The sequence below is a fragment of the Plectropomus leopardus genome, chromosome 22 (genome assembly GCF_026936395.1).
Source record: "Plectropomus leopardus strain MGB_pleo_1.0 chromosome 22, ASM2693639v1, whole genome shotgun sequence".
NCBI lineage: Eukaryota > Metazoa > Chordata > Actinopteri > Perciformes > Serranidae > Plectropomus > Plectropomus leopardus.
Window position 1 is genome coordinate 2,896,351 of NC_142197.1, and position 23,860 is coordinate 2,920,210.

General features: G+C 36.4%; 1 protein-coding gene across 4 annotated transcripts in view; it reads left to right on the plus strand.

Moving 5' to 3' along the window:
• Window positions 1-23,683, plus strand: part of ptpro (protein tyrosine phosphatase receptor type O) — an 88,974-nt gene extending 65,291 nt beyond the window's left edge. For all 4 annotated transcript variants that reach the window (XM_088072545.1, XM_088072546.1, XM_088072547.1 and 1 more), the window contains one exon: window positions 18,786-23,683. The gene's annotated coding sequence lies outside the window, so the exon portion shown is untranslated. The remainder of the gene's footprint in view (window positions 1-18,785) is intronic.
• Window positions 23,684-23,860: the final 177 nt, after the last annotated feature.

A 23,860-nucleotide genomic window follows, 5' to 3' on the forward strand; every position in this document is an offset into this window, starting at 1 on the left:
ACTTTCTATGCTATGGCGTGTTTCAGCACGCCATTTAATGCAGTTTTAAGCTATTTTCAGCTGTTTTTGGGACGCCTTTTTGACATTTTTGCCATACTATAGCCTTGCTTTTTGGGTCATTTTTTCGACTTGCCGAATTATGTTGTTTTTGGCCGTTTTTGCAACTTTCTATGCTATGGCATGTTTCAGCACGCTATTTAATGCAGTTTTAAGCTATTTTCAGTGTTTTTTGGGACGCACCCTTTTTTGACATTTTTGCCATACTATAGCCTTGCTTTTCGGGTCATTTTTTCGACTTGCCGAATTATGTTGTTTTTGGCCGTTTTTGCAACTTTCTATGCTATGGCGTGTTTCAGCACGCTATTTAATGCAGTTTTAAGCTATTTTCAGCGTTTTTTGGGACGGGTCCTTTTTTGACATTTTTGCCATACTATAGCCTTGCTTTTCGGGTCATTTTTTCGACTTGCCGAATTATGTTGTTTTTGGCCGTTTTTGCAACTTTCTATGCTATGGCGTGTTTCAGCACGCCATTTAATGCAGTTTTAAGCTATTTTCAGTGTTTTTTGGGACGCACCCTTTTTTGACATTTTTGCCATACTATAGCCTTGCTTTTCGGTCATTTTTTGACTTGCGAATTATGTTGTTTTTGGCCGTTTTGCAACTTTCTATGCTATGGCGTGTTTCAGCGCGCTATTTAATGCTGTTTTAAGCTATTTTCTGAGTTTTTTTGGGACGGGTCCTTTTTTGACATTTTTGCCATACTATAGCCTTGCTTTTCAGGTCATTTTTTCGACTTGCCGAATTATGTTGTTTTTGGCCTTTTTTGCAACTTTCTATGCTATGGCGTGTTTCAGCACGCCATTTAATGCAGTTTTAAGCTATTTTCAGCGTTCTTTGGGACGCGCCCTTTTTTGACATTTTTGCCATACTATAGCCTTGCTTTTCGGGTCATTTTTTCGACTTGCCGAATTATGTTGTTTTTGGCCTTTTTTAAAACTTTCTATGCTATGGCGTGTTTCAGCACGCTATTTAATGCAGTTTTAAGCTATTTTCAGCGTTTTTTGGGACGCACCCTTTTTTGACATTTTTGCCATACTATAGCCTTGCTTTTCGGGTCATTTTTTTCAACTTGTTGAATTATTGTGTTTTTGTACGTTTTTGAAACTTTCTATGCTATGGCGTGTTTCAGCACGCCATTTAATGCAGTTTTAAGCTATTTTCAGTGTTTTTTGGGACGCACCCTTTTTTGACATTTTTGCCATACTATAGCCTTGCTTTTCGGGTCATTTTTTCGACTTGCCGAATTATGTTGTTTTTGGCCGTTTTTGCAACTTTCTATGCTATGGCGTGTTTCAGCACGCTATTTAATGCAGTTTTAAGCTATTTTCAGCTGTTTTTGGGATTTGTCCTTTTTTGACATTTTTGCCATACTATAGCCTTGCTTTTCGGGTCATTTTTTCAACTTGCCGAATTATGTTGTTTTTGGCCGTTTTTGCAACTTTCTATGCTATGGCGTGTTTCAGCACGCTATTTAATGCAGTTTTAAGGTATTTTCAGCATTTTTTGGGACGCGCCCTTTTTTGACATTTTTGCCATACTATAGCCTTGCTTTTCAGGTCAGCATTTTTTCGACTTGCCGAATCATGTTGTTTTTGGCCGTTTTTGCAACTTTCTATGCTATGGCGTGTTTCAGCACGCCATTTAATGCAGTTTTAAGCTATTTTCAGTGTTTTTTGGGACGCACCCTTTTTTGACATTTTTGCCATACTATAGCCTTGCTTTTTGGGTCATTTTTTCGACTTGCCGAATTATGTTGTTTTTGGCCGTTTTTGCAACTTTCTATGCTATGGCATGTTTCAGCACGCTATTTAATGCAGTTTTAAGCTATTTTCAGTGTTTTTTGGGACGCACCCTTTTTTGACATTTTTGCCATACTATAGCCTTGCTTTTCGGGTCATTTTTTCGACTTGCCGAATTATGTTGTTTTTGGCCGTTTTTGCAACTTTCTATGCTATGGCGTGTTTCAGCACGCTATTTAATGCAGTTTTAAGCTATTTTCAGCGTTTTTGGGCCAGGTCCTTTTTGACATTTTTGCCATACTATCGCCTTGCTTTTCGGGTCATTTTTTCGACTTGCCGAATTATGTTGTTTTTGGCCGTTTTTGCAACTTTCTATGCTATGGCGTGTTTCAGCACGCCATTTAATGCAGTTTTAAGCTATTTTCAGCGTTCTTTGGGACGCGCCCTTTTTTGACATTTTTGCCATACTATAGCCTTGCTTTTTGGGTCATTTTTTCGACTTGCCGAATTATGTTGTTTTTGGCCGTTTTTGCAACTTTCTATGCTATGGCGTGTTTCAGCACGCTATTTAATGCAGTTTTAAGCTATTTTCAGCGTTTTTTGGGACGGGTCCTTTTTTGACATTTTTGCCATACTATAGCCTTGCTTTTCGGGTCATTTTTTCGACTTGCCGAATTATGTTGTTTTTGGCCGTTTTTGCAACTTTCTATGCTATGGCGTGTTTCAGCACGCCATTTAATGCAGTTTTAAGCTATTTTCAGCGTTCTTTGGGACGCGCCCTTTTTTGACATTTTTGCCATACTATAGCCTTGCTTTTTGGGTCATTTTTTCGACTTGCCGAATTATGTTGTTTTTGGCCTTTTTAAAAACTTTCTATGCTATGGCGTGTTTCAGCACGCTATTTAATGCAGTTTTAAGCTATTTTCAGCGGTTTTTGGGACGTCCTTTTTGACATTTTGCCATACTATAGCCTTGCTTTTCGGTCATTTTTTCAACTTGTTGAATTATTGTGTTTTGGCCGTTTTGAAACTTTCTATGCTATGGCGTGTTTCAGCACGCCATTTAATGCAGATTTTAAGCTATTTTCAGTGTTTTTGGGACGCACCCTTTTTGACATTTTTGCCATACTATAGCCTTGCTTTTCGGGTCATTTTTCGACTTGCGAATTATGTTGTTTTGGCCGTTTTGAAACTTTCTATGCTATGGCGTGTTTCAGCACGCTATTTAATGCAGTTTTAAGCTATTTTCAGCTGTTTTTGGGATTTGTCCTTTTTTGACATTTTTGCCATACTATAGCCTTGCTTTTTGGGTCATTTTTTCAACTTGCCGAATTATGTTGTTTTTGGCCGTTTTTGCAACTTTCTATGCTATGGCGTGTTTCAGCACGCCATTTAATGCAGTTTTAAGGTATTTTCAGCATTTTTTGGGACGCGCCCTTTTTTGACATTTTTGCCATACTATAGCCTTGCTTTTCAGGTCAGCATTTTTTCGACTTGCCGAATCATGTTGTTTTTGGCCGTTTTTGCAACTTTCTATGCTATGGCGTGTTTCAGCACGCCATTTAATGCAGTTTTAAGCTATTTTCAGCTGTTTTTTGGGCCTTTCCTTTTTGACATTTTGCCATACTATAGCCTTGCTTTTGGGTCATTTTTTCGACTTGCGAATTATGTTGTTTTTGGCCGTTTTGCAACTTTCTATGCTATGGCATGTTTCAGCACGCTATTTAATGCAGTTTTAAGCTATTTTCAGTGTTTTTGGGGCCTTTTCCTTTTTGACATTTTGCCATACTATAGCCTTGCTTTTCGGGTCATTTTTTCGACTTGCCGAATTATGTTGTTTTTGGCCGTTTTTGCAACTTTCTATGCTATGGCGTGTTTCAGCACGCTATTTAATGCAGTTTTAAGCTATTTTCAGCGTTTTTGGGGCGCCCTTTTTGACATTTTGCCATACTATAGCCTTGCTTTTCAGGTCAGCATTTTTCGACTTGCGAATCATGTTGTTTTTGACCGTTTTTGCAACTTTCTATGCTATGGCGTGTTTCAGCACGCTATTTAATGCAGTTTTAAGCTATTTTCAGCGTTTTTTGGGACGCACCCTTTTTTGACATTTTTGCCATACTATAGCCTTGCTTTTCGGGTCATTTTTTCGACTTGCCGAATTATGTTGTTTTTGGCCGTTTTTGCAACTTTCTATGCTATGGCATGTTTCAGCACGCTATTTAATGCTGTTTTAAGCTATTTTCAGCGTTTTTTGGGGCGCACCTTTTGACATTTTTGCCATACTATAGCCTTGCTTTTCGGTCATTTTTCGACTTGCCGAATCATGTTGTTTTTGGCCTTTTTTGCAACTTTCTATGCTGTGGCGTGTTTCAGCACGCTATTTAATGCAGTTTTAAGCTATTTTCAGCGTTTTTTAGGACGGGTCCTTTTTTGACATTTTTGCCATACTATAGCCTTGCTTTTCGGGTCATTTTTTCGACTTGCCGAATTATGTTGTTTTTGGCCGTTTTTGCAACTTTCTATGCTATGGCGTGTTTCAGCACGCCATTTAATGCAGTTTTAAGCTATTTTCAGCGTTCTTTGGGACGCGCCCTTTTTTGACATTTTTGCCATACTATAGCCTTGCTTTTCGGGTCATTTTTTCGACTTGCCGAATTATGTTGTTTTTGGCCTTTTTTGAAACTTTCTATGCTATGGCGTGTTTCAGCGCGCTATTTAATGCAGTTTTAAGGTATTTTCAGCATTTTTTGGGACGCGCCCTTTTTTGACATTTTTGCCATACTATAGCCTTGCTTTTCGGGTCATTTTTTCGACTTGCTGAATCATGTTGTTTTTGGCGTTTTGCAACTTTCTATGCTATGGCGTGTTTCAGCACGCCATTTAATGCAGTTTTAAGCTATTTTCAGCGTTTTTTGGGACGGGTCCTTTTTTGACATTTTTGCCATACTATAGCCTTGCTTTTTGGGTCATTTTTTCGACTTGCCGAATTATGTTGTTTTTGGCCGTTTTTGCAACTTTCTATGCTATGGCATGTTTCAGCACGCTATTTAATGCAGTTTTAAGCTATTTTCAGTGTTTTTTGGGACGGGTCCTTTTTTGACATTTTTGCCATACTATAGCCTTGCTTTTCGGGTCATTTTTTCGACTTGCCGAATTATGTTGTTTTTGGCCGTTTTTGCAACTTTCTATGCTATGGCGTGTTTCAGCACGCTATTTAATGCAGTTTTAAGCTATTTTCAGCGTTTTTTGGGACGGGTCCTTTTTTGACATTTTTGCCATACTATAGCCTTGCTTTTCGGGTCATTTTTTCGACTTGCCGAATTATGTTGTTTTTGGCCGTTTTTGCAACTTTCTATGCTATGGCGTGTTTCAGCACGCTATTTAATGCAGTTTTAAGCTATTTTCAGCTGTTTTTGGGATTTGTCATTTTTTGACATTTTTGCCATACTATAGCCTTGCTTTTCGGGTCATTTTTTCGACTTGCCGAATTATGTTGTTTTTGGCCGTTTTTGCAGCTTTCTATGCTATGGCGTGTTTCAGCGCGCTATTTAATGCAGTTTTAAGGTATTTTCAGCATTTTTTGGGACGCGCCCTTTTTTGACATTTTTGCCATACTATAGCCTTGCTTTTCAGGTCAGCATTTTTTCGACTTGCCGAATTATGTTGTTTTTGGCCGTTTTTGCAACTTTCTATGCTATGGCGTGTTTCAGCACGCTATTTAATGCAGTTTTAAGCTATTTTCAGCTGTTTTTGGGATTTGTCATTTTTTGACATTTTTGCCATACTATAGCCTTGCTTTTTTGGGTCATTTTTTCGACTTACCATATTATGTTGTTTTTGGCCATTTTTACAACTTTCTATGGTATGGCATGTTTCAGTGCGCAATTTAATGCAGTTTTAAGATATTTTCAGCTGTTTTTGGGACGCCTCATTGGGCTTTGTTATGTTCCCCTCAAGGCAAAGGGACGATAATGTGACAACTAAGAAAATGAACCAGAGTAGACAGGGAAATTAAAGTTATTTATTTGTGACCATTCAGACAACAAACAAAGGTTATGGAAATGTAAGAGAGGATGGGACGAGGTGGTCATGCCAATGAAAAAAACCTATTACCAAAAAACTAGGCTTTACTATATCACTATCTCAGAAAACAAACTAGAAACAACAACTTAACTCTCTTATCTAAAAATTAGCTATCATGAACAAACACAGGGGGCAGAAACATTCAGTTATCCTAGTCTTTCTAACAGAGATTTCCTGAGTGGGTGCAAAAGTGTAAAGGGTACCCTAACTTACCTAACGTCCACAACCTCTCATCACATACTTTTAATAAATGTAGAAACAGTTCTGGTCACAAAAACATACGTCCAACTCAGGCAGAGATAAACAACAACAAGACAGATCCGTACTCTGAAGGACATCCTCTTTAATGACGGTGCTGACGGATGATTGGCCAGTTCTGAGCGGAGAGAACCAATGAGCATCCAGACCATCTGCACAGGTGGGAATCAGTCAGGTTATTAGCACCTGCAAAAAACACAAGAGAGGAGGAGAAAACGGCAGAAAACACACAGCACTGTGCCCCTGCCTGACACGTGACCGGCTTCATTCACACTTTGTATTCTATGATGCATCTCTACAGACTATAATTAGTGGTTTCCAGACATTTTTGGGACGTGATATTTTCTGACATTTTTGCCATACTATAGCCTTGCTTTTCGCGTATGTTGTTCGACTTGCCGTATTATTGTGTTTTTGTATGTTTTTGCAACTTTCTATGCTATGGCGTGTGTCAGCGCGCTATTTAATGCTGTTTTAAGCTATTTTCAGCATTTTTCGGGACGCGCCCTTTTTTGACATTTTTGCCATACTATAGCCTTGCTTTTCGGGTCATTTTTTCCAACTTGCCGTATTATTGTGTTTTTGTACGTTTTTGCAACTTTCTATGCTATGGCGTGTTTCAGCGCGCTATTTAATGCTGTTTTAAGCTATTTTCAGTTGTTTTTGGGACACGCCCTTTTTTGACATTTTTGCCATACTATAGCCTTGCTTTTCGGGTCATTTTTTCCAACTTGGCGTATTATTGTGTTTTTGTACGTTTTTGCAACTTTCTATGCTATGGCGTGTTTCAGCGCGCTATTTAATGCAGTTTTAAGCTATTTTCAGTTGTTTTTGGGATTTGTCATTTTTTGACATTTTTGCCATACTATAGCCTTGCTTTTCGCGTATGTTGTTCGACTTGCCGTATTATTGTGTTTTTGTACGTTTTTGCAACTTTCTATGCTATGGCATGTTTCAGTGCGCTATTTAATGCTGTTTTAAGCTATTTTCAGCTGTTTTTGGGACACGCCCTTTTTTGACATTTTTGCCATACTATAGCCTTGCTTTTCGGGTCATTTTTTCCAACTTGCCGTATTATTGTGTTTTTGGCTGTTTTTGCAACATTCTATGCTATAGCGTGTTTCAGCACGCTATTTAATGCTGTTTTAAGCTATTTTCAGCTGTTTTTGGGACGTGCCCTTTTTTGACATTTTTGCCATACTATAGCCTTGCTTTTCGGGTCATTTTTTCCAACTTGCGGTATTATTGTGTTTTTGTACGTTTTTGCAACTTTCTATGCTATGCCGTGTTTTAGCACGCTATTTAATGCTGTTTTAAGCTATTTTCAGTTGTTTTTGGGACACGCCCTTTTTTGACATTTTTGCCATACTATAGCCTTGCTTTTCGGGTCATTTTTTTCAACTTGTTGAATTATTGTGTTTTTGTACATTTTTGAAACTTTCTATGCTATGGCGTGTTTCAGCACGCCATTTAATGCAGTTTTAAGCTATTTTCAGTGTTTTTTGGGACGCACCCTTTTTTGACATTTTTGCCATACTATAGCCTTGCTTTTCGGGTCATTTTTTCGACTTGCCGAATTATGTTGTTTTTGGCCGTTTTTGCAACTTTCTATGCTATGGCGTGTTTCAGCACGCTATTTAATGCAGTTTTAAGCTATTTTCAGCTGTTTTTGGGATTTGTCATTTTTTGACATTTTTGCCATACTATAGCCTTGCTTTTTGGGTCATTTTTTCGACTTGCCGAATTATGTTGTTTTTGGCCTTTTTTTCAACTTTCTATGCTATGGCGTGTTTCAGCACGCTATTTAATGCAGTTTTAGGCTATTTTCAGCTGTTTTTGGGATTTGTCATTTTTGACATTTTTGCCATACTATAGCCTTGCTTTTCAGGTCATTTTTTCAACTTGCTCTATTATTGTGTTTTTGGCGTTTTTTACGAAACTTTCTATGCTATGGCGTGTTTCAGAAGGCTATTTAATGCAGTTTTAGGCTATTTTCAGCTGTTTTTGGGATTTGTCCTTTTTTGACATTTTTGCCATACTATAGCCTTGCTTTTCGGGTAATTTTTTCCAACTTGCCGTATTATTGTGTTTTTGTACGTTTTTGCAACTTTCTATGCTATGGCGTGTTTCAGCACGCTATTTAATGCAGTTTTAAGCTATTTTCAGCTGTTTTTGGGATTTGTCATTTTTTGACATTTTTGCCATACTATAGCCTTGCTTTTCGGGTCATTTTTTTCAACTTGTTGAATTATTGTGTTTTTGTACGTTTTTGAAACTTTCTATGCTATGGCGTGTTTCAGCACGCCATTTAATCTGATTTTAAGCTATTTTCAGTGTTTTTGGGGCCTTTTCCTTTTTGACATTTTTGCCATACTATAGCCTTGCTTTTCGGGTCATTTTTTCCAACTTGCGGTATTATTGTGTTTTTGTACGTTTTTGCAACTTTCTATGCTATGCCGTGTTTTAGCACGCTATTTAATGCTGTTTTAGGCTATTTTCAGCTGTTTTTGGGGCACCTTTTTGACATTTTGCCATACTATAGCCTTGCTTTTGGGTCATTTTTCCAACTTGTCAGATTATTGTGTTTTTGGCTGTTTTTGCAACATTCTATGCTATAGCGTGTTTCAGCACGCTATTTAATGCTGTTTTAAGCTATTTTCAGCTGTTTTTGGGACGTGCCCTTTTTTGACATTTTTGCCATACTATAGCCTTGCTTTTCGGGTCATTTTTTCCAACTTGCGGTATTATTGTGTTTTTGTACGTTTTTGCAACTTTCTATGCTATGCCGTGTTTTAGCACGCTATTTAATGCTGTTTTAAGCTATTTTCAGTTGTTTTTGGGACACGCCCTTTTTTGACATTTTTGCCATACTATAGCCTTGCTTTTCGGGTCATTTTTTTCAACTTGTTGAATTATTGTGTTTTTGTACATTTTGAAACTTTCTATGCTATGGCGTGTTTCAGCACGCCATTTAATCTGATTTTAAGCTATTTTCAGTGTTTTTAGGGCCTTTTCCTTTTTGACATTTTTGCCATACTATAGCCTTGCTTTTCGGGTCATTTTTTCGACTTGCCGAATTATGTTGTTTTTGGCCGTTTTTGCAACTTTCTATGCTATGGCGTGTTTCAGCACGCTATTTAATGCAGTTTTAAGCTATTTTCAGCTGTTTTTGGGATTTGTCATTTTTTGACATTTTTGCCATACTATAGCCTTGCTTTTTGGGTCATTTTTTCGACTTGCCGAATTATGTTGTTTTTGGCCTTTTTTTCAACTTTCTATGCTATGGCGTGTTTCAGCACGCTATTTAATGCAGTTTTAGGCTATTTTCAGCTGTTTTTGGGATTTGTCATTTTTGACATTTTTGCCATACTATAGCCTTGCTTTTCAGGTCATTTTTTCAACTTGCTCTATTATTGTGTTTTTGGCGTTTTTTACGAAACTTTCTATGCTATGGCGTGTTTCAGAAGGCTATTTAATGCAGTTTTAGGCTATTTTCAGCTGTTTTTGGGATTTGTCCTTTTTTGACATTTTTGCCATACTATAGCCTTGCTTTTCGGGTAATTTTTTCCAACTTGCCGTATTATTGTGTTTTTGTACGTTTTTGCAACTTTCTATGCTATGGCGTGTTTCAGCACGCTATTTAATGCAGTTTTAAGCTATTTTCAGCTGTTTTTGGGATTTGTCATTTTTTGACATTTTTGCCATACTATAGCCTTGCTTTTCGGGTAATTTTTTCCAACTTGCCGTATTATTGTGTTTTTGTACGTTTTTGCAACTTTCTATGCTATGGCGTGTTTCAGCACGCCATTTAATGCAGTTTTAAGCTATTTTCAGTGTTTTTTGGGACGCACCCTTTTTTGACATTTTTGCCATACTATAGCCTTGCTTTTCGGGTCATTTTTTCCAACTTGCGGTATTATTGTGTTTTTGTACGTTTTTGCAACTTTCTATGCTATGCCGTGTTTTAGCACGCTATTTAATGCTGTTTTAGGCTATTTTCAGCTGTTTTTGGGACGTGCCCTTTTTTGACATTTTTGCCATACTATAGCCTTGCTTTTCGGGTCATTTTTTCGACTTTCCGAATTATGTTGTTTTTGGCTTTTTTTGAAAATTGCTATGCTATGGCGTGTTTCAACACGCTATTTAATGCTGTTTTAAGCTATTTTCACTTGTTTTTGGGATTTGTCATTTTTTGACATTTTTGCCATACTATAGCCTTGCTTTTCGCGTATGTTGTTCGACTTGCCGTATTATTGTGTTTTTGTACGTTTTTGCAACTTTCTATGCTATAGCGTGTGTCAGTGCGCTATTTAATGCTGTTTTAAGCTATTTTCAGCATTTTTCGGGACGGGCCCTTTTTTGACATTTTTGCCATACTATAGCCTTGCTTTTCGGGTAATTTTTTCCAACTTGCGGTATTGTGTTTTTGTACGTTTTTGCAACTTTCTATGCTATGGCGTTTTTCAGCACGCCATTTAATCTGATTTAAGCTATTTTCAGTGTTTTTTGGGACGTACCCTTTTTTGACATTTTTGCCATACTATAGCCTTGCTTTTCGGGTCATTTTTTCGACTTCCCGAATTATGTTATTTTTGGCCTTTTTTGAAACTTTCTATGCTATGGCGTGTTTCAGCGCGCTATTTAATGCTGTTTTAAGCTATTTTCAGTTGTTTTTGGGATTTATCATTTTTTGACATTTTTGCCATACTATAGCCTTGCTTTTCGGGTCATTTTTTCAACTTGTCGTATTATTGTGTTTTTGTACGTTATTGCAACTTTCTATGCTATGGCGTGTTTCAGCACGCTATTTAATGCTGTTTTAAGATATTTTCAGCTGTTTTTGGGATTTGTCCTTTTTTGATATTTTTGCCATACTATAGCCTTGCTTTTCGGGTCATTTTTTCGACTTACCGTATTATGTTGTTTTTGGCCTTTTTTGAAACTTTCTATGCTATGGCGTGTTTCAGCGCGCTATTTAATTGTGTTTTAAGCTATTTTCAGTGTTTTTTGGGACGGGTCCTTTTTTGATATTTTTGCCATACTATAGCCTTGCTTTTCGGGTCATTTTTTCGACTTCCCGAATTATGTTGTTTTTGGCCTTTTTTGAAACTTTCTATGCTATGGCGTGTTTCAGCGCGCTATTTAATGCTGTTTTAGGCTATTTTCAGCTGTTTTTGGGACGTGCCCTTTTTTGACATTTTTGCCATACTATAGCCTTGCTTTTCGCGTATGTTGTTTGACTTGCCGTATTATTGTGTTTTTGGCTGTTTTTGCAACTTTCTATGCTATAGCGTGTGTCAATGGCGCTATTTAATGCAGTTTTAAGGTATTTTCAGCATTTTTTGGGACGCGCCCTTTTTTGACATTTTTGCCATACTATAGCCTTGCTTTTCAGGTCATTTTTTCAACCTGCTGTATTATTGTGTTTTTGGCGTTTTTTTAAACTTTCTATGCTATGGCGTGTTTCAGCACGCTATTTAATGCAGTTTTAGGCTATTTTCAGCTGTTTTTGGGATTTGTCCTTTTTTGACATTTTTGCCATACTATAGCCTTGCTTTTCGGGTCATTTTTTCAACTTGCCGTATTATTGTGTTTTTGTACGTTATTGCAACTTTCTATGCTATGGCGTGTTTCAGCACGCTATTTAATTGTGTTTTAAGCTATTTTCAGCGTTTTTTGGGACGGGTCCTTTTTTGATATTTTTGCCATACTATAGCCTTGCTTTTCGGGTCATTTTTTCAACTTGCCGTATTATTGTGTTTTATGCGTTTTGCAACTTTCTATGCTATGGGCGTGTTTCAGCGCGCTATTTAATTGTGTTTTAAGCTATTTTCAGCGTTTTTTGGGACGGGTCCTTTTTTGATATTTTTGCCATACTATAGCCTTGCTTTTCGCGTATGTTGTTCGACTTGCCGTATTATTGTGTTTTTGGCTGTTTTTGCAACTTTCTATGCTATAAGCGTGTGTCAGCAGCTATTTAATGCTATTTTAAGCAATTTTCAGCTGTTTTAGGATTTGTCATTTTTGACATTTTTGCCATACTATAGCCTTGCTTTTGGGTCATTTTTTCAACTTGCCATATTATTGTGTTTTTGTACGTTTTTGAAACTTTCTATGCTATGGCGTGTTTTAGCACGCTATTTAATGCTGTTTTAAGCTATTTTCAGTTGTTTTTGGGATTTGTCATTTTTTGACATTTTTGCCATACAATAGCCTTGCTTTTCGCGTATGTTGTTCGACTTACTGTATTATTGTGTTTTTGTACGTTTTTGCAACTTTCTATGCTATGCCGTGTTTTAGCACGCTATTTAATGCTGTTTTAGGCTATTTTCAGCTGTTTTTGGGACGTGCCCTTTTTTGACATTTTGCCATACTATAGCCTTGCTTTTCGGGTCATTTTTTCGACTTTCCGAATTATGTTGTTTTTGGCTTTTTTTGAAAATTGCTATGCTATGGCGTGTTTCAACACGCTACTTAATGCTGTTTTAAGCTATTTTCACTTGTTTTTGGGATTTGTCATTTTTTGACATTTTTGCCATACTATAGCCTTGCTTTTCGCGTATGTTGTTCGACTTGCCGTATTATTGTGTTTTTGTACGTTTTTGCAACTTTCTATGCTATAGCGTGTGTCAGCGCGCTATTTAATGCTGTTTTAAGCTATTTTCAGTGTTTTTTGGGGCCAGGCCCTTTTTGACATTTTTGCCATACTATAGCCTTGCTTTTCGGGTAATTTTTTCCAACTTGCGGTATTGTGTTTTTGTACGTTTTTGCAACTTTCTATGCTATGGCGTGTTTCAGCACGCCATTTAATGCAGTTTTAAGCTATTTTCAGTGTTTTTTGGGACGCACCCTTTTTTGACATTTTTGCCATACTATAGCCTTGCTTTTCGGGTCATTTTTTCGACTTCCCGAATTATGTTATTTTTGGCCTTTTTTGAAACTTTCTATGCTATGGCGTGTTTCAGCGCGCTATTTAATGCTGTTTTAAGCTATTTTCAGTTGTTTTTGGGATGTATCTTTTTTTGACATTTTTGCCATACTATAGCCTTGCTTTTCGGTCATTTTTCAACTTGTCGTATTATTGTGTTTTTGTACGTTATTGCAACTTTCTATGCTATGGCGTGTTTCAGCACGCTATTTAATGCTGTTTTAAGATATTTTCAGCTGTTTTTGGGATTTGTCCTTTTTTGATATTTTTGCCATACTATAGCCTTGCTTTTCGGGTCATTTTTTCGACTTACCGTATTATGTTGTTTTTGGCCTTTTTTGAAACTTTCTATGCTATGGCGTGTTTCAGCGCGCTATTTAATTGTGTTTTAATCTATTTTCAGCGTTTTTTGGGACGTGTCCTTTTTTGATATTTTTGCCATACTATAGCCTTGCTTTTCGGGTCATTTTTTCGACTTCCCGAATTATGTTGTTTTTGGCCTTTTTTGAAACTTTCTATGCTATGGCGTGTTTCAGCGCGCTATTTAATGCTGTTTTAGGCTATTTTCAGCTGTTTTTGGGACGTGCCCTTTTTTGACATTTTTGCCATACTATAGCCTTGCTTTTCGCGTATGTTGTTTGACTTGCCGTATTATTGTGTTTTTGGCTGTTTTTGCAACTTTCTATGCTATAGCGTGTGTCAGCGCGCTATTTAATGCTGTTTTAAGCTATTTTCAGCATTTTTCGGGACGGGCCCTTTTTTGACATTTTTGCCATACTATAGCCTTGCTTTTCAGGTCATTTTTTCAACTTGCTCTATTATTGTGTTTTTGGCGTTTTTTACGAAACTTTCTATGCTATGGCGTGTTTCAGAAGGCTATTTAATGCAGTTTTAGGCTATTTTCAGCTGTTTTTGGGATTTGTCCTTTTTTGACATTTTTGCCATACTATAGCCTTGCTTTTCGGGTCATTTTTTCAACTTGCCGTATTATTGTGTTTTTGTACGTTTTTGCAACTTTCTATGCTATGGGCGTGTTTCAGCGCGCTATTTAATTGTGTTTTAAGCTATTTTCAGCGTTTTTTGGGACGGGTCCTTTTTTGATATTTTTGCCATACTATAGCCTTGCTTTTCGCGTATGTTGTTCGACTTGCCGTATTATTGTGTTTTTGGCTGTTTTTGCAACTTTCTATGCTATAGCGTGTGTCAGCGCGCTATTTAATGCTGTTTTAAGCAATTTTCAGCTGTTTTTGGGATTTGTCATTTTTTGACATTTTTGCCATACTATAGCCTTGCTTTTCGGGTCATTTTTTCAACTTGCCATATTATTGTGTTTTTGTACGTTTTTGAAACTTTCTATGCTATGGCGTGTTTTAGCACGCTATTTAATGCTGTTTTAAGCTATTTTCAGTTGTTTTTGGGATTTGTCATTTTTTGACATTTTTTCCATACAATAGCCTTGCTTTTCGCGTATGTTGTTCGACTTACTGTATTATTGTGTTTTTGTACGTTTTTGCAACTTTCTATGCTATGCCGTGTTTTAGCACGCTATTTAATGCTGTTTTAGGCTATTTTCAGCTGTTTTTGGGACGTGCCCTTTTTTGACATTTTTGCCATACTATAGCCTTGCTTTTCGGGTCATTTTTTCGACTTTCCGAATTATGTTGTTTTTGGCTTTTTTTGAAAATTGCTATGCTATGGCGTGTTTCAACACGCTATTTAATGCAGTTTTAAGCTATTTTCAGCGTTTTTCGGGACGGGTCCTTTTTTGACATTTTTGCCATACTATAGCCTTGCTTTTCGGGTCATTTTTTCCAACTTGCCGTATTATTGTGTTTTTGTACGTTTTTGCAACTTTCTATGCTATGGCATGTTTTAGCACGGTACTTAATGCTGTTTTAAGCTATTTTCAGTTGTTTTTGGGATTTGTCATTTTTTGACATTTTTGCCATACTATAGCCTTGCTTTTCGCGTATGTTGTTCGACTTGCCGTATTATTGTGTTTTTGTACGTTTTTGCAACTTTCTATGCTATAGCGTGTGTCAGTGCGCTATTTAATGCTGTTTTAAGCTATTTTCAGCATTTTTCGGGACGGGCCCTTTTTTGACATTTTTGCCATACTATAGCCTTGCTTTTCGGGTAATTTTTTCCAACTTGCGGTATTGTGTTTTTGTACGTTTTTGCAACTTTCTATGCTATGGCGTGTTTCAGCACGCCATTTAATGCAGTTTTAAGCTATTTTCAGTGTTTTTTGGGACGCACCCTTTTTTGACATTTTTGCCATACTATAGCCTTGCTTTTCGGGTCATTTTTTCGACTTCCCGAATTATGTTATTTTTGGCCTTTTTTGAAACTTTCTATGCTATGGTGTGTTTCAGCGCGCTATTTAATGCTGTTTTAAGCTATTTTCAGCTGTTTTTGGGACGTGCCCTTTTTTGACATTTTTGCCATACTATAGCCTTGCTTTTCGGGTCATTTTTTCGACTTCCCGAATTATGTTATTTTTGGCCTTTTTTGAAACTTTCTATGCTATGGCGTGTTTCAGCGCGCTATTTAATGCTGTTTTAAGCTATTTTCAGTTGTTTTTGGGATTTATCATTTTTTGACATTTTTGCCATACTATAGCCTTGCTTTTCGGGTCATTTTTTCAACTTGTCGTATTATTGTGTTTTTGTACGTTATTGCAACTTTCTATGCTATGGCGTGTTTCAGCACGCTATTTAATGCTGTTTTAAGATATTTTCAGCTGTTTTTGGGATTTGTCCTTTTTTGATATTTTTGCCATACTATAGCCTTGCTTTTCGGGTCATTTTTTCGACTTACCGTATTATGTTGTTTTTGGCCTTTTTTGAAACTTTCTATGCTATGGCGTGTTTCAGCGCGCTATTTAATTGTGTTTTAAGCTATTTAATTGTGTTTTAAGCTATTTTCAGTGTTTTTTGGGACGGGTCCTTTTTTGATATTTTTGCCATACTATAGCCTTGCTTTTCGGGTCATTTTTTCGACTTCGAATTATGTTGTTTTGGCCTTTTGAAACTTTCTATGCTATGGCGTGTTTCAGCGCTATTTAATGCTGTTTTAGGCTATTTTCAGCTGTTTTTGGACGTGCCTTTTTGACATTTTGCCATACTATAGCCTTGCTTTTCGCGTATGTTGTTTGACTTGCCGTATTATTGTGTTTTTGGCTGTTTTTGCAACTTTCTATGCTATAGCGTGTGTCAGCGCGCTATTTAATGCTGTTTTAAGCTATTTTCAGCATTTTTCGGGACGGGCCCTTTTTTGACATTTTTGCCATACTATAGCCTTGCTTTTCAGGTCATTTTTTCAACTTGCTCTATTATTGTGTTTTTGGCGTTTTTTACGAAACTTTCTATGCTATGGCGTGTTTCAGAAGGCTATTTAATGCAGTTTTAGGCTATTTTCAGCTGTTTTTGGGATTTGTCCTTTTTTGACATTTTTGCCATACTATAGCCTTGCTTTTCGGGTCATTTTTTCAACTTGCCGTATTATTGTGTTTTTGTACGTTATTGCAACTTTCTATGCTATGGCGTGTTTCAGCACGCTATTTAATTGTGTTTTAAGCTATTTTCAGCGTTTTTTGGGACGGGTCCTTTTTTGATATTTTTGCCATACTATAGCCTTGCTTTTCGGGTCATTTTTTCAACTTGCCGTATTATTGTGTTTTTGTACGTTTTTGCAACTTTCTATGCTATGGGCGTGTTTCAGCGCGCTATTTAATTGTGTTTTAAGCTATTTTCAGCGTTTTTTGGGACGGGTCCTTTTTTGATATTTTTGCCATACTATAGCCTTGCTTTTCGCGTATGTTGTTCGACTTGCCGTATTATTGTGTTTTTGGCTGTTTTTGCAACTTTCTATGCTATAGCGTGTGTCAGCGCGCTATTTAATGCTGTTTTAAGCAATTTTCAGCTGTTTTTGGGATTTGTCATTTTTTGACATTTTTGCCATACTATAGCCTTGCTTTTCGGGTCATTTTTTCAACTTGCCATATTATTGTGTTTTTGTACGTTTTTGAAACTTTCTATGCTATGGCGTGTTTTAGCACGCTATTTAATGCTGTTTTAAGCTATTTTCAGTTGTTTTTGGGATTTGTCATTTTTTGACATTTTTGCCATACAATAGCCTTGCTTTTCGCGTATGTTGTTCGACTTACTGTATTATTGTGTTTTTGGCTGTTTTTGCAACTTTCTATGCTATAGCGTGTGTCAGGGCGCTATTTAATGCTGTTTTAAGCAATTTTCAGCTGTTTTTGGGATTTGTCATTTTTTGACATTTTTGCCATACTATAGCCTTGCTTTTCAGGTCATTTTTTCGACTTACCGCATTATGTTGTTTTTGGCCTTTTTTGAAACTTGCTATGCTATGGCATGTTTCAGCGCGCTATTTAATGCAGTTTTAAGCTTTTTTAAGCGTTTTTTGGGACGGGTCCTTTTTTGACATTTTTGCCATACTATAGCCTTGCATTTTGGGTCATTTTTTCAACTTGCCGAATTATGTTGTTTTTGGCCTTTATTGAACATTTCTATGCTATGGCATGTTTCAGCACGCTATTTAATGCTGTTTTAAGCTATTTTTAGTTGCTCTTGGGACGCGCCCTTTTTTGACATTTTTGCCATACTATAGCCTTGATTTTAGGGTCATTTTTTCGAAATGCTGTATTATGGTGTTTTTGGCTGTTTTTGCAACTTTCTATGCTTTGACTTGTCTGGTCTTACTATATTATGCAGTTTTCATCCATTTTTTTGACATACCAAGTCATGATTTTTTCTGACACTAAATTATGGGACTAGTCAAAAGTGGACACACTATAGTATTTCCCCTCCCAAAACGTAATTACATGGCATGTCGAATAAACGGCTGAAAAAGACACAATATAGTATGTGAAAAAATGTCAAAATATTCTGTCAAGAATTGGCTGAAAACTGCATAGTATAGCTGCGAGAGGCGTCATAGTATAACATGTAGAAAAATTGACTAAGAAAGTCATCATTTCAAATGTCGAAAATAATCATACTATAGCATGAGGAAAAGCGTCATAGTAAAACATATCGACAGAATCGTTGAGAACGCTTTTGTTTCAGATTTGTAGTATCGAATGGCGTATTAAGTTAAGTAACTTAAGTAAGTTAAGTATAATCTCATGAAACCTGAATCGTCAAGTGTGTTCAGTGACGAACAATACTGTCATTTTTTATGATTTTGAGGCAACATACTATATTCTATGTCGCTTTTTGTGATTTTAGGACAACATACTATGTTTTTTTAATGATTTTTTGATGGTTTACAATAGTATGATGTTTAGTTTTTGGACGACATACTATACCATGACAATTTTATAATGAGGACATGCAATCCTATAATGTTTTTTATGATATTTTTTTTTTAAAACATACTATCGTATGACGTTTTTTAAATGATTTTTGGAGGTGATCTTCCCTCCCTGTTTGACTTTACATACATAAACAAATGCCTGGTGTGTTATCTTTAATAAGACGTGACGCTGCTTTGGGGACAGAGTAAAACTCAAAAGAAAAAAAAGGCATCAAGGCATCAAGCTAAAATATTTGAATGACGGAGGCGATTTACAGCCACAAAACAATACCAGTAAAAGTCATAAAGCAATATGTCAATAAAAAGCAACAAAATTCTAGTAACTGTGGAAAAAAAGAAAACTCACCGTTTTTTGTCTCTCTTGTCTCACAGGCTGCGAACCCAACCAGCCTCCTTTGCTTCAGGCATCCATTCTCTGCAGAAGAATATCCGCTTCATCATCTGTGTGAAAAAACAAAACAGCGGAGCATCTTGACAAAAAAATAGAATCCAGTTTTTTGTTTGAATTGGTGTTAAAGCATGGGATGGAGTTTTGCCTTAAGGAGCTTTCACTGACTGACCAACATGTTGAACCACAACCCTGCCCTCTGAACTGGACTGACTCGCGTCAACGTGGGGTGGGAGGAGTCGGAGGTTAACGAGCTCCGACCCGTGATTGGATGTCTACACCGTGTCTGTCCTCGTTGAGGCAACGAGAAGGTGTAACTGAGTCAGCTGTTTTTCATTTTATTTCTTTTTTTAATCTCAGGAGTAGCTGAAAAAACCAGCAAGCACACTGGCCTCTTCCTCCGCTTCGAAAGTAACTTATCATTCTTTATAGTTTTTAGCATCATCGATAGTTTTCACCGTCCCGCAGAGTGCAGCTTTCCTGGCTTTTTGCAAAGTCAGAGTCGAAGGCGGTAAACGACGCTCACTGCCAAACAAACCGAACAAGAGACTAAAAGACGTCCCTCTAACACGCTAACTAACTGCCAGGACTGCTGCACAGACAACGTTCACCGAAGGAGCCCAGCAAGCATTCAACGAAGAGCCAACTTCTGGAAAATGAGCACAACATTTTGACGCGTTGAAGCAGATTTTTAACGTATGAGTTTGTTTACTTTTAAACACTAAAAACATTAAGCATGCTTGAAGTAGCTTTCCGAACGTCTGTTGTTTTTTTTTGACGTGTTCGAAAAACTTTGGTAAAAAAAAAAAAAAAAAATCATTCATCATCGTTGGTGAAAAATTGGGAACATTTCTGCTGCGGTTCAGAAAATATTCGGTACACTTTAATAAAATGCTGCTCGACTAGACTTTTTCCTCGAGGAATCAGCTGTTAAACGTCTGAATGTTTGCTGGGTCTGCACAAGAACTAAAGGGCACAAAACGGTTGAAGGGAACGAACGCCTTTCCGTGGAAACGCGAGCGCCTTGTGCCGTCCCGTCGCTGTCGGGCGTGTCGGAGGCCGGATTAGAGACTGTGGTTGTAGAGCTGTAGTTCGTATTTGCACTGAGGCCTCGGAGCTGCCTGACCTGCTGACAGAAGAAGGGAAGACTTTCTGCTGCTGCTCGTGACTGCGGAGGACTTACTGCGCAGCCATGCCGCTCGATATCCGTCCCGTCCTGTGGGCGCTTTCTAACGGAGGATCTCGATCTGAAGACGTAGAATTAACTGTAGACTACCGGAGACCCGCTGAGGTTCAGGATCTCATTGGCTGCAACAATCCTGTTTGGAAACAAGCAAACGGATCATATCGGACAATAGTTGAAGACAGAAGACGGACTTTTACTCAGTCGAACTGCCAAAACTACGAAGACGTTATATCAACACCTGATATCAAGTTTACCTTTCTGTTGAATGTGGGAAATGACAAACATATCTGCAGGTCGGCCCGAGCCTTTCTGAGCCGCCAGGAGCAGTTCGGATATCTCTCAGCGCAACTGTTCTCTTCAATTCACGATTTTAAACTGAAAATACGGACCCAAATATAATTTAGCCTACACTGAAAAAACGATGAACAAAAGCAACAAATGTTACGCTCCCTGCTTTTGAAAGTTTTAAGACGTTATTTTGATTCTGCAGTAAATTTTGTGTCCCCCAATAAAATGTGTTACAATTTCAGTATGTGGTACTGAGTCCCCAGTAATTTTAGGTTAGAAATCCCAAATTCAATAATTTGAAAAAAAATGTCTGAATTACAAAATGTGTCTTTTACAGTGGAAAATCTTAGTTTTGCACCTCAATGAAAAAACAAAAAATGTCACGTTCCCTGCTTTTTTATTATAGCCCCAAATTTTGATTCTTCTGGCAATCCAACAAAATGTGTTGTAATTCCAACGTGTGGAACCGAGTCCACAATAGTTGAAGTTTATATTCCCCAAATTTGAAAAGAGTTATTCAAAGTTTTTGTCTGTGGTGGTGTAACACCCTCCAACTGTATTGTGCTGCCTAAATTTGATTCGATTACAAAGTGTAGACAAGTTCGTGAATAAAAATGTTTCTTTTACAGTAAAAAATATTAATATTGTACCTCGATGAATCCCATCAAATTGGTGATAATCCCAAAATTTGAAAAAAGTTAAAAGCCCCAAATTTGATATTGCACATGTGAAATATTTTGATTATTTGGTAAAATTAGATATCAGCAAACTTTTGTTTAGGACAGATAAATTTGGTGTAAACTCAAAAAAGTGATGGTTATTATATATTACATCCCAAACACCAAAACATCGTTTAGTGCTGCTAAAATTTGTTATGATCACAAAATGAACCACCGAAAGTTAGAGATGCTAGATTTGGTAATAATTTTTGTATTTCCGTTTCGTGTTTGAGGATGATACCATTAAAACGTGTAAATCCTTAAGGCCAAAATCAGGGAGCGCAAACATGAAAAACACTAAATTCTGATTTAAAAAACGAACAGTGAAACCTGATGTTGCCTTGAGGCGCTCGGTTTGATCTCGGCTCGGGCCGACTGAAAATCTCCGTCTTAAATACTTAACAGAAAATTGTTACCGAGCCATTTTCTGAAGCATCAGTCTGTCAGTCAACTTATTTACAGCTATTTAGTCATTTTCCATCTTTTTACTTAACATTTGACTTGAAGGGCAAAAGAAACTCCACGTTTTTCACTTCCTTTTGACTGTAGAGAATGTCTACTGAGCAGATGAGAGTGGCCGACCTCATTCAACCCAAACTTTTACACTCCATTCAGGATCTGCAGGGCGTCGCCAAAATAAAAGCAGAGTTCAGCAGGCTTTTCTTTTGGGATCCTCACACGGAGGAGATATCGATATAAGACCACATCTAAATTTTAACAATTTATTCATACTTTTAGATTTACGCCCAACAATCCACATCTGATCAAAAAAAATATTATTATTATTATTTAACTTAATATAAAACCAAAACTCAGTGTTATACAAACATGTTTTCCAGCAGTTTAAAAATATCTAACAAATATCAATTATTTTCTTCTGTTTTTTTGCACTGTGTTTGCAAAGGGTCAATGTAAGTTCAGATTATCAATACAATTTGCAAAAAAACCAACTTTAACTTAAAAGTTTGTCTTAATAAAGCAAGTTTTGTTTTACTTCTCAAATACATCAGTATTTAAAGTTGTCTCAAATAATAATTTTGCTTAAACTAAAGTGTACATTATATAGAAATTAGCAACATAATGACAAATTAGTTATTAAATTAAAAATCCAAACATTTGGGAATCATCACAACTGTAATTACAACCAAATATGTCCAAAAAAATAATTATATATAATATATAATTATAAAAACTAATTTGGAAAATGGCCAACATGCATTTGTTATGAAGCTAAAATTTGGTATTCCAGTTTTTGTTTATATCTCAAAATAGTTTGATTGTACTGTATACTTAATGATTGCAATTTTTTGTAAAATGTCCAAAAGTTGTGCTAATTTTAAGAGAAATTTCGATACATTGCCTTGAATACTAAAATGTTATCTTGCACACCCCAATTTTTTATTATTGCAAGATTTTTGAAAAATTTCCTAAAGTAGTTGTAATTTTAAAAACAATTGATATCACCTCAAATACTGAAATTTGATAAAATGAAAAGCTGTTTCTTGTCAAGATCAAACATTTTTGTAGAACTTCCAGAAGTTTGCAAGAAATGTGATTCATCTCCTTGATTACTAAAAAAAATATCATGCATGCCTAAATTATCACAAAATTTTAAATAATTTCCAAAAGTTGTTGTATTTTTAAAACAATTGATATCACCTCAAATATTAAAAATTAACAAAATTAATTTTTTGTTATGATCACAAATTTCTGTAAAACGTCCAACAGTATTTAATTAATTTTAAAAGATATTTGACACATTACCTAAAAAAAACCCCAATTATCTTGCACGCCCCTAAATTTTTACAAAATTTAAATCATTTCCTTAAGCTGTTGTAATTTTAAAAGATATTTTACATGTCACCTTAAAATAAAAAAAAACTATCTTGCACACCCCAAAATTTTTAAAAATTTTAAAGAATTTCCAAAAGTTGTTGTAATTTTTAAAAACAGTTGATTGCACCTGAAATGCTCAAATTTAACAAAAAGAAAAGCCGTCTCTAACTTCTGTTTGTGTTATTTTGACCACACCCTGTGATCCAAATTCCTAAATTTGAAAAAAAAGGAAAAGATCAATGAATGTGTGTAAAAAAGGCCGTTGGACACTTCAGTGTTGACTTGTAAAAATGACTCGTGGCCTTGTGGTTCAAACACCTGAAGTCTTTACCGATCAGCTGGTTCGGTCGCCACTCGATCTGAAATAAGTTACATCTCACTATTAGATATCAAATGTACTGTACATACTACTACTGCTTAATATTCTGTTTCTACTCGTCATTACAAAGTAATTCTCGTGGAAATGTTGCTTTAGAGGTTTGTTTTTTAAAAGTTGTTGTATATGTGAATCATCATTACCTGAGCCAGAAGTTCTCCCGTCACTGCGGCGGTTCAGAGACTCATCGTCGACACGGTGAAGCGGTCTGTTGGAGAAACGCAAAAAAAACAAAAGATTTACAAGATTAAAAAACTGACAGAAAACCTGAAGACAATGTGGGGAAGCTCAGCACTGTACACTCTTCTACGATTCTTTCTCTTGCTTAGTGTGCGTCCAGTCAAACTTGTACGTCATTGGTGCCATTCTTGTGCATTGTGTCACTTAAAATTTGAGGGACGATCTCAAAACTCAGATCGTCGTCACAGAGTTTTAATGTGTGTGTGTGTGTTGGAACAAAATAAAATGTTGCAATTACATTTGTCGCGTTTCAGGATTCATTAATGACATGATTCCTATGTTTAATTTTTTTTTATTCCATATTTAAATTATTTTATCATTTTATTTAGTTATTATAAAATTATTTTATTATTATTTTATTAAAATGAACTGCTACCAAAATAATCACAAATTTCTTTTTCAGTTTCAGATAAA